The sequence below is a fragment of the Lissotriton vulgaris genome, chromosome 10 (assembly GCF_964263255.1).
Source record: "Lissotriton vulgaris chromosome 10, aLisVul1.2, whole genome shotgun sequence".
Lineage (NCBI taxonomy): Eukaryota > Metazoa > Chordata > Amphibia > Caudata > Salamandridae > Lissotriton > Lissotriton vulgaris.
This window is the reverse complement of record NC_141698.1, coordinates 500053769-500066603: the sequence shown is the minus strand read 5'-3', so window position 1 is coordinate 500066603 and position 12835 is coordinate 500053769.

The window sequence follows — 12835 nt, the reverse complement described above, 5'->3', positions numbered from 1 at the left end:
GCAGTTTACTGGACATCACCTTGGTGCCTGTCGTACATGTTGTGTCAGCCATGTGACACTGGACACAGACCGCTACTGACGAGGCCTCCCCCCGCACCACCCGGGACGCCCCACGCTGTTTTTCTGTGCTGCATTGTAGGATCCCTAAACCAGTGCGGCACCCAGGCGACATCACCTGGGTGCCGTCCAGAACTCTGCACGTTGTGCTGCCTTGGGACTATTCGCACAACAGACCGCTACTGACGAGGCCTCCCCCCGCCCCACCCGGGACGCCCCACGCCAATTTTCGGAGCAGCATTGTAGGATCCCTAAACCAGTGCGGCACCCAGGCGACATCACCTGGGTGCCGTCCAGAACTCTGCACGTTGTGCTGCCTTGGGACTATTCGCACAAAAGACAGCTTCTAACCATTGTTGCTTTTTGTGTTGAGAAATGTTTAAATGTTTTTAGTTTTTGTTCCGTTCGTTAAAGTTAATAGTTAATAAAGTTTTATAACCTTACTTTGTTGGAGTGTTATCTATTTTTTTAAAAACGGGTGAATGGGGCCTTGAATCGGGTTATTGTCATGTGTGGGCTTTGGAAGTGTGCTGCTGCAGGATCGGACATTTCAAACTCAAATGCACGTTCTTTTTCTTACCTTTCCGAAGCATGGAGCGCAATAGCAAGCAGAGAAAGGGTGATGCACGTGTTGAACACTACCTGACCTGGCAAGTTGCTGGCAGTGCCCCCCCGCCCGCTCCTGAAAGAGGAAACACACACACCGCCGCTCCGAGTACTTCACAAATCTTTAAAAGACCATGCGCTTGTTCATGAGGCTTAAATGGTTTATCACCTCTTCTAGAACCCCTGCATCGACCCTCTGACGTTTCCTGGAAAAATTACCATGTAACACAATACCAAGCCCTGTCAGCTGAAACCCCCAAGGAATCGTGGGGCATATTATCAAGGGGGTTTATCTCCGCTTTTTTGGCTTTAAAAGCCTTGAAAGCGGAGATAAAATTATCTCCCTATTACCAAGCTGTCGCTAACACCAGTTAGTGACAGCTAAAAGGAGATAGCGACCATCTTGGGCCCCGCTTTGCATGTCAGTGATACTTATCACTAATGACATGCAAAGTGGCGTGCCAAGATGTTAGCGACTGGAAACAGTCCCTAACATCGCTACCTTCTATTACCAACTTTTGGAGATATCTCCAAAATCTAACACCTGCCCTGAGCAGTTCTTAGCCATGTTATCCAATGGGAGGTGGATAACACGGCTAAGAGCATTTGCTCGATAATACATGAATATCGCTGACTTTTCTGCGATAATAGCAAGGTTTATCTGCGATAAAAATCGCCGATGTACGGCGATAATTTTTGTCTCTAAACAAGTTAGAGACAAAAATTATCGCTAGTTGTTCGTAATATGCCCCCGGGTTTTTGCTTGCAGAAATCGGGAGGCGGGAGACTAGCACTGAAATCAGTAGTCACACGCCTGAATCGGGAGGGTTGGCATGTCTGAATTCTCTACAGCTGGGGCCATAAACTACATCCGCAGGGTTAGGTGATAGCATGGGACCAGCCTGGCATCTAAAATGGCTGCCGTGCACGACAAAATTGTGGCATTGGAAAAAAGGCAAGATGGCGCAGCCGCTGGAAGAGATGTATCAACATATATCAGCCTCCTCAGCCACCCTCAGGAAACATAGGGGATTAGGATACGTCTCCCGCACCCCCTTATACCTAGTAATTTAATTAACGAAGCACAAAATGGCGAATTCCCGTTTCGCTACCAGTTTGCGGCCCAGTTCGCGGCCCGTGAAGCGCTTCTACCGTGAAAAATCATTTTTTTTTTATTTTCCCCACGGGACCCTTTAATAACCCCAACAACATTCCTAGGGGGTCAAGAGGGGGATACCTTGCCCCCTTTCATTAAATTCCCCTTTCGTTTTTCACCTCTTCTTCTCTCTCGATCCTACCGAGAGACAAGATGGCGGCCGCTCCGGACTGTTTAGAATGTTGACAGACACCGGAGAGCCAATCAGCTTTCTGCGCGCAAAGTTCCGATAAGCGAAAAGTAAGCGGACCGGATCGCTGCCCGGAGCGCTGTTACAGATATATATCTTGATTTAAACGTTAATTTCTCAAAATCCACTGAAGCACATATATTGAGACCTAGCAAAGGCACATCGGGCTAACAGTCCCTACAATTTTGCCAAGTTTCGTGCAAATCCATTCAGCCGTTCGAGCTAAAAGTGAGTCCAACCGCCCTATGGAAAAATGAATGGGAAAAACGCGTTTTGGGACCCCCCTTTTTTCTCAGGCCCCCCTTGACGAAACCCCCCCAAATTTTTAGGGGCTGCTCAGAAACGAAATGTGCCATATTCCTGAAAATTTCAGCCGATTACGTCCACAAACGCCAAAGTTATTAGGCATAGAATTTTCAGAAATCCCATAGGGAAAAAATCCTAACTATATATACCTACTGGCGAGACGCCAGTAGGTATTATATATATATATATATATATATATATATATATATATATATTCACTGAAAAAACCATAGGTTATAGACCATATATAGTTAGGAATTCGCATTTACAAAACCTTATTTTACTCACACAAAACCATTGAAATTCCATATATAGTTAGTTGCACTAACTATATATCGCGCACCCGCAATCCACTGCTGATGATGTCACATATTACATCATTCATGACATGGTCAGTGACATCACTGATGACATCAATGATGACATCTCAAATGACATCACTGATGACATCTCAAATGACATCACTGATGACATCACTGATGACATCTCATTTGACATTACTGATCACATCACTGATGATATCATTCATGTGATAATACGATGAACCTCTTCAGACTTTAATATAACCTTAGATACAATCAGTGTAAACAGACACTCACAGACTGTCACTCATCCATGGAGTTACTCACACACCTAGTCAGTCATGCAAAGAATCAATCACACCTCCATTTCCTCAACTATACAGTTATACAAACTTTACTTATTCAAACATATACTAACACATATTTACTCTCTTATACAATCCCTGATACAAGTTCACAATGATCCGTACAGCCACTCACACATTCACTGGCTCTTATGCACAGTTATTTATATATGTCAACTCTCACATGTACTGTGTTTTACATATGTACTTACTTTGACATGTAGCACTGAGATATCCATTCACTCACCAATACACTCATGCACACAGTCAACCGCCCATACAGCTGTTTCCACATGCACTTTTGAAACCATACATCTAGTGAATCAACTGCTCACACATCTATGCACAGAGTCATACACCTCCCAGCCACCCACACACACACTCAGTCTCCCATACAAATACTTGGGCAACCAATCAATAACCCATATAGTTACTCATATAGCTACTTATCAACACATGCAACAGTTTACAGAACAACAGACATAATGATGCACAAATTAAGACAGTTTAGTCACTAACCCATGCACTCAGTGAGACACATTTAATCACTCACTCATACAGTCAGTCATGCACCTACTAAATCCTTCATCCAGACACTTATACATCCACTCATTCTTCAATATGTAAGACATATTTTAACTTTACAGAAACATACAGTCACTGGATGTTGTCATCAGTGATGTCATCAGTGATGTCATTTGAGATGTCATCAGTGATGTCACTGACCATGTCATGAATGATGTAATATGTGACATCATCAGCAGTGGATTGCGGGTGCGCGATATATAGTTAGTGCAACTAACTATATATGGAATTTCAATGGTTTTGTGTGAGTAAAATAAGGTTTTGTAAATGCGAATTCCTAACTATATATGGTCTATAACCTATGGTTTTTTCAGTGAATTTTCAAGGTTTTGTAAATGCTAATTCCTAACTATATATGGTCTATAACCTATGGTTTTTTCAGTGAATTTTCAAGGTTTTGTAAATGCTAATTCCTAACTATATATGGTCTATAACCTATGGTTTTTTCAGTGAATATATATATATACATACATATATAAACATATATCATCTGTATATCTATATAAATACAAACATAAATGCATGCATACATATACTTATATGCATACAGATGCATGTTATTTACATGAAAGTTGAAAAAACACTAATAAAAGCAAAGCTAAAAAGCCACCTCATTACAAACAGAATGGCTTTAACTTAAACGAGGGCGAGATCTATTGCATTTTCAATGCTTGTTTACTTTGGTTCCATCAAGAAGGCATTCAGATGTGTCACACATTTGCCATAAATTCTGAATGTTAGCACTCTAGTTGCACATTAGATCACTGTAGTAAAGCTACTGCTCACCAGGGACGTCTGCTGCTGGTATTCAAAGTGCATGTTTCAGTCTGCATGTCAGAATTTTTTTAATGAAATAGAAGAGGATTTGAGAAGTCACTCAAAATGTGCCCTAATTTTTCTTTCTGCAGCACTAATCATAATTCATATGGCAAAATATACCCCCTCATTTTGTTCCTTTTTAAATTAAATGTTTTAAGAGTTACCACTTTATTCCAATCAAGATGGCTTCAGGTGTGCCATACCTTTGTAATAAGTAGGACTGTTAGCGCTCTAGTTGTTCTTTAGAACACTCTGGGACATTCTGTCATTGGGCTATACTTGGGCTACATCTGGGTGATATTTGGGCTACATTTGAGCTCTTTTGTCTCTGGTGGCCATTTTGGGAGACTGCATGTCAGAATTTTTTAATGAAATAGAAGAGGATTTGAAAAGTCACTCAAAATGTGCCCTAATTTTTCTTTCTGCAGCACTAATAATACCTTCTATTGCATAATATACCCCCTCATTTTGTTCCTTTTTAAATTAAATGTTTTAAGAGTTACCACTTTATTCCCATCACGATGGCTCCAGGTGTGCTATACCTTTGTAATAAGTAGGACTGTTAGCGCTCTAGTTGTTATTTAGAACACTCTGGGACATTCTGTCATTGGGCTATACTTGGGCTACATCTGGGTGATATTTGGGCTACATTTGGGCTCTTTTGTCTCTGGTGGCCATTTTGGGAGACTGCATGTCAGAATGTTTTAATGAAATAGAAAAGGATTTGAGAAGTCACTCAAAATGTGCCCTAATTTTTCATTCTGCAGCACTAATCATACTTTCTATGGCAAAATATACCCCCTCATTTTGTTTCTTTTTAAATTAAATGTTTTAAGAGTTACCACTTTATTCCAATCAAGATGGCTTCAGGTGTGCCATACCTTTGTAATAAGTAGGACTGTTAGCGCTCTAGTTGTTCTTTAGAACACTCTAGGAGGCTGCAGTAGAACACAAAGGAATCAACTGACAGTCTCTGTCCTTGTTGGATGTACATGTTTTACTGAGAATGTCAGACTTCATTTTCACATGACTGAGAAAGATAATGTGAATTTACAGAAAATATGCTTTCAGTTTAGCTTATAGATCCCCTTCCAAACCACTGTGGGAAAATCATGAGATATTAGTTTTCTTTCAAACAATATTCATGATATCACAGCAGAAGGTTTTTTCACATGGTAAAATCACCTTAGAACACACCACAATTCCTAAAACGAGTATGGTACCATCAACAATTGATTTATAATGTAACTAAAGTCCTAAAACCCTCTATTAACTACAATGCTTTTTAATGAGGTGCTATCATGTATATTGGTCCCAAGATGGCTGCCAACACTTCTTGGATGAAGTGCTGACAGCCAATCAGATCAGATGTGTGGTTAGGCTCCGCCCAGATATATATCTTTTTTTGAACCTAAATTACTCAAAATCCACTGGAGCACATATATTGAGACCTAGCAAAGGCACATTGGGCTAACAGTCCCTACAATTTTGCCAAGTTTCGTGCAAATCCGTTCAGCCGTTCGAGCTAAAAGTGAGGCCAACCGCCCTATGGAAATTAACATGGGAAAAACGCGTTTTGGGACCCCCCTTTTTTCTCGGCCCCCCCTTGATGAAACCCCCCCAAATTGTCAGGGGCTGCTCAGAAACAAAATGTTCCATTTTCCTGAAAATTTCAGCCAATTCCGTCCACAAACGCCAAAGTTATTAGACATAGAATTTTCAAAAATCCCATAGAGAAAAAATCCTAACTATATATACCTACTGGCGACCGCCAGTAGGTAATATATATATATATATATATATATATATATATATATATATATATATATATATATATATATATATATCTACCTACTGGCAGTCGCCAGTAGATAGTTATAGTTAAGACATATTATCCATAGGAAATCCGCAACATTCTATTTGGATCTTTGGTTGAAATGTGCCTCAATAATAATGTTTTCCTGTTTGATGATAAAATGTACAAACAATTACGAGGTGTAGCTATGGGGGCGTGTTTCTCCCCGACCTACGCGGGGCTCCACGTGGGTTGGTGGGAGGAGCATGTCCTCATGGCGCAGTTCTCCACCATTTGGCAGGCAAATGTAGTCAAATATATGAGGTATATTGATGACATATTCGTCATCTGGAGAGGGAGCAAGGAGGAGGCAGAGAGTTTTGTCAATGCTATCAATGTTAACAACTCCAACCTCATCTTTAGTGCGGACATTAGCAAGACTAATGTCAGCTTTTTGGATGTTCAAGTGAGCATAGTGAACGATTCTATAACAACAAGCCTGTATAGAAAGAGCACAGCAGGTAATACCATTCTGCACGCTCACAGCTTTCACCCGGGGCACACCATTCGATCTATCCCGTATGGAGAGTTCCTTAGGATACACAGAACATGTAGTTCATCAGAACAAAGGAACTTCCATCAAATGGAAGCTATGAAGAGGTTGGAAGCTAGGGGTTACAAAAGTAGTGCCCTGAAAATAGCAATGAGCAAGGCCAACAAGATTGATAGAACTAATCTCCTGCAGGCCCCTTCTGATGTGATGCCCTCACATGACAACCGTGATGACAGCCGAAATGCACTAAGATTGATCACTGGCTTCAGTCGACAGGCTAGTCAAATCTCAAAGTTAGTTAGGAACCAATGGTCAGTTATACTTACTGACCCCATCCTTAAAGAAATGATGCCCAACAAACCAGTAGTGACTTTCAGGCGAGCATACAGTATGAGAAATGCTCTAGTCTCTAGTTCACCAGAAACAGCTAAAAAAGAAGATTGGTTGTCCCCTCGGAAGGGTTTCTTCCGATGTATATCGTGCAGAGCGTGCAAGTTTGGCACCAATACCAAATCATACACGACACCATTCAGTGATAAACCAATCAATATAAGATCTCATTACACATGTAAAACTGAATTAGCTGTATATGTTCTCACCTGCTCGTGTAATCTGAGGTACGTTGGAAATACAAAATTGCCAGTACACCAACGTATTCTACGGCATCTGAGAGCAATAGTGAACTGTGACAAAAACTACCCTGTGGCTCGCCATTTTGACTAATTTCACAACAGAAATCTATCCCATCTAAGCTACTTTGTTATTGATGCGGTTAGAACTAGCAAGAAAGGTGGGGACTACGAAAAGAAATTAAGACAGATGGAGTCCCTGTACATAGTTCGCCTCAATACTAAGATGCCAGGAGGTTTGAACATGGGTGAAGACCTTAGCACCTTTCTGTAAATATTTCTGTAAATATCTCTGTTAGTGTTGGTCAGTCATAATGTTATGGGCGATTGTGTAGTTTCAGTCCGGCTACCTCTTTTGAATGTACATATAGTTGCTCTCTTGCTGTCTTTCTGAAATTATCACTGTATACGCCATTTCATTGTTCATCTCATGATTCCAATTAATCAGAGGCATGGCTAGGGTCTGTGGCAGGGACCTTAGGCTTTAATCATGGGTCATTATCATTTATATCCACCTGTGCAACTATTGGGCAATGTTGAAATTCTATGCAGTAGCATATTTTAAATGTAACTGAAGCAGCGAAGCTAAAGATTTTTTGATTGTTTTGTTTCACATAACCCTGATGTTTTCCTGTTGAGTTTAGCAGGACATCACAGCACTCCTTCACCTTCACATTATTTTTGCACTTTTTACGGTACAGCAATACTTTAACATCAACCAGCTTTATACCTATCGCGTACATGCATTGATCCTCTAAGTCTAAATTTGTGGGAACCCAGTCAATGCAAAACATTTACAGAGCCTACAATATGCCAACCATGAATGATACAGTACGATATGGAATCTATATTTTTGTGCATAATTGTTGATTGAATTTTGGTTTTATTTGTATGACAAACTACGAATTGTGGCACAAGATAATAAGTGTAAAGAATAGATTTTAATTTGTGTATATATATGAAATATCTTCATTTGACTATTAATGTATTTGTACAGGTAGTATGTTGCGTATTTGCACAGTTATAAATCTTTGCGTATTTGCACATGCCAAGATTTGCACTTTGAGGATGTTTATGCATTTGCACTTTACATTTTACTATTCTTTCATAGTATGTGCCGTTGTCATAGTCATCAACCCTTGATTCCATTTTTCGACAACGAAAATAGCATAGTTGTCAATATCCAGAAGCATGGTGTGTTTCAATTCAATCACACACCACTCCAAAATGGCGGAACTAATATATGTGTGTTTTGAGAATGGGTCCCTATCATAGTCCTATTTCGATTGCACTGACTTGTTTGAGGAACGTTTTTGGCGCGTTGTTGCAATTAAGTGATGTATTTAACACAATGTTGTACCGTTAACCCGCTGACAGTGAGCAAGGGCGTTCACGCCCGAAACGCGTCTGTTTGGCAGTGTGTTGCACCTCTGCACCTTATGAAATAAAAGGAAGAATATCAGAAGAAAGTCTGGCTTGGATTTATTCAGCTGTGTCTGCGCACTGGGTTTGGTGTAAAAGGCGTTGCACTAACCTTCCGGTTGGAATTCATATATATATATATATATATATATATATATATATATATATATATATTAGAAAGATTAAGGTGATGCTGGCGTGCTTCCAAACAGCTGGTGGTGCAGTAACATAGCTACAAAAAGGAAGGAGGGTCCTAGGGGATGTTTATCGACCGAACATTGCTACTGCCCCTATACATATATAACTACCAACAAATGTATGAGATCCTTTTCTTGCCCAGATAGAAATGGGCAAATTCTATCGGAAAATCAGGTTACACTATCTGTTTGCCAACAAGAACCAGACTCCAGGGGACAGCCATACTTTTGATGATAACACAGGTCTAAAGAGGCCATCGACCTTTAATCCAACTACTGTGGGTCTTCCAACGAAAGTGCTCACATTCGAAGAAGCAGTAGATCACGATCTAAGAAATTTGTTTCATCAAAATCAAAGACCTTTTAACAACCTATCCAAAAAAGAACAAGGGGCAGTGAAAGATCTGGCCAATAACCAATCCGTGGTAATCAAACCCGCGGACAAAGGCGGTGCCATAGTCTTACTTGACTTAGACATGTACCGCAATGAGTGCCTGCGCCAACTTAATGACACCAGGGCCTTTCGGAAACTGAACACAGATCTCACAGAGAGACTCACAACTGAGATTGGTCACATAGTGGAGGAAGCTCTGACTGAAGGGTGGATTACTGTGAAAGAAGGACAGTACCTATGTACGACTAATCCTAGAACACCCTATTTCTACCAACTCCCAAAAGTGCATAAGACACAACGCCCATCTCCAGGACGTCCCATAATTTCTGGGATAGGTTCTTCGTTAGAACCACTTAAGCCCATGGTGAGGGAGATGCCAAACTTTTTAAAGGACACCAAGGACGTTCCCAGGCTTTTACCTGAGATTGAATACGACAGAGACATAGACCTCTTGGTGTCCATTGATGTCAAGAGCCTGTATACCTCGATACCCCAAATGGAAACCCTGGAAGTTATTGAGGCCCTTCTGGCTGAGAGAGAGCTTAACTCCATAACCCCAGTCAGACTAATAATGATATTGCCAATATTGGCAATGACTGAAAACTTTTTTCAGTTCGAAGACTCACTTTACTTGCAGATTAGCGAGACTAGCATGGGCAGCGTTTTTGCACCTAGTCTTGCTAATCTGTATGTACACAGGTTTGAGCAGGACCACATTTTTGCAGACACCATTCCCTTCCTAGGTTTCCTGCGCCTGTGGAAGCGTTACATCGATGATGTTCTGTTAGTGTGGCGAGGCTCTGTGGACGAACTAAAGCACTTCCACAAGTGGCTTAATGAGAAAAACCAATTTCTCAAGTTCACGATAGAATATAGCAAAAAACAACTGGCATTCCTGGACTTATTGATTATATCTACTCCAACAGGCCTAGAATCTGAACTGTACCGAAAGCCCATGGCGAGAAATTCATTACTTAGCTATGAGAGTTGCCACCCCAAAGCACTACGGGACAACTTGCCCTATGGGCAATTCTTGCGTATACAAAGGAATTGTTCCACCAAATCCGCTTTTGAGGTCCACGCCAGGAGCCTGGAAACAGATCTGACAGTCAAAAAATATCCCAAACGCCTTATTTACAAATCAAAGAAAAGAGCTTCCAATAACAACAAGGAGAGTTTGTTAGAAATCTTGCCCCCAAAGCTTAAACAGGAATGAATAACTTGTGTCAGCACGTTCTGCACCCAGTCCAATCAAATTCAAAAAATCATAAGAAAGCACTGGAGCATTTTAAATACAGGCATACCTGCTCCCCTTTTCGCATTCAAGAGAGGACAAAATCTAAGGGACCAATTAGTCCACACAAGACCAAAATGCGATATCCCTCGAGCAATAGGGACACTATGGGACATGCCAACAGTTACAGGTCATCATCCCTGTGGTAATTGCGCGGCCTGCCCACAAACATCAAAAACATTGAGTATTGACATTGGAACGGACCGACCTTGGCAGCAACGGAGGTTTACCAATTGTAATAGTACGAATCTCGTGTATTTGATTATATGTCCCTGCAATAAAAAATATGTAGGGATGACTAGCCGCAGAGTCAAAGTGCGCATCTCAGAGCATAAAAGCTCAATTAGATGCTCAAAACAATCAACAAGAATGACTAATCATTTTATTGAAGCACGCCATACACCAACAGACTTGCGTTGGACAGTACTCGAGCAGCCACTGATTCCATCCCACATAACAGATGTGAGTGCCTTCTTATTCAGATGGGAACAGAAATGGGTGTACAGGCTACAGACTGACAAAACTGGACTCAATGAGGATATTCCTTGGATGTCATTATAATACATGACTTAGAAAAAACTTATATGGAGCTCAATATTTACTTCTTGGTAATTTCGGAACGCTCGGGTACTCCTGATGAGTATACCGAATATGTACACTGCTGTTTGAACAAACTTATGCCTCAAGTGAACGTTGATAGCACTTTCTGAGTTGTTCTATATTTACTTCAGAATGCAATCAGTGTCATCAGGACTTGATATTTCTATAGATCAGCACAATTATACTTATTGGCTGTATAGCAGTTAAACATGAGGTACTGAAAACATACTTCCTTTGGTTAAACTAAATCGCTATACGAGAGAATAAGAATTTCCCCATACCTAATAAAATGCTTTAACCTCTAAGAAATACAATAAGCTTTATGAAGAAGCAAACTACATATATTGTAACTGTGACTAGCAAAAACTACATATCCCAGCTTTTTAGCGTACAGGGGTGACGCTAGGGGTGGCGTCAATTTGCCAAATACAATATAATGGCCGCCGCCGTTTTTTGGAGTAGACCACTAGATGGGATAACGCGTACTCTCCTCGACATACAATGCGTGCTCTAAACTGCATAGAATACACAATAAACTTAACGAAGTAGTGAGGGGCGGACATGGAAACTTTGATTAACAGATGAAACTACATCTCTCAGATGCTCTCGGGGCACTAGTTGATGACGTCACGGGATGCGTCATATTGCCGACCAAACAAAGCAATAAAATGGCCGCCGCCGCTCCGTACCTCGCCACAGACAGCCCAGAAGGACGTCCGGGGTACCGATGGACAGGTAAGCGCAGGCTGATTTACATTCCCCCGATCCGATAGTTCAGATCGGGTTACACGTGGAAGGACGACCTAGATACCCAGCGTGTGCACGCTAGATACACGAGGCTCCAAGTGGCGTATACAATGTGCAGATGCTAAGCGTATGGTCACCCTGTTAGTCTACCGGTTTGTTATGCTAATGACGGCATATACTAAAGTTTACACACTAGTATGATAGTACAGCACAAAGGATATAATCATTGCCGGACTAACTTAATAGTCACAGCGCCATGGACGCATTTAGTACTTTCCAGAACCTCAGGCTAACAACCAGCTTATGACAGAGGTGGTCTGGTTACATATGGTGCGTGGCGGCACTGAATAGAGATAGGTTATGTACCTTTGAGTAGCATTGAGAATGTATCCATGTAATCATAATGAAACAAAGACTGGTTTACGATAATCTTACAAAGCGATTCTTGCAAAGTGGTTTATGAGGTTCTTCCCTTGACATTACCCTCTTCTTCTTCTTATCTAATCAGAGCGGTGCTCCGTTTTACCTGCGCTGTGGCCAGGTGAGGTGGTGCTACATTCTCCTATCACATAGGTGAGTGACAATATACTAAAGTTGATACATTATCACGGTATGTCACTATAGAAAAATATGACATACTGAAATGTCTGTCCTTGATTTGATTAATGAATCTTGAAGGAATAACGTGACGTTGATGCATCACTAATGATGATGTGTATGTTCTTTTTGTATGTTTCTGTTTGTCTGTTCTTTTCGATACTTTGGTGCACATTGGACCACGAAATCAGGAGAACCCCAGGTGATATAAAATAATTGTTTCACTTGTGTCACTAATTTTT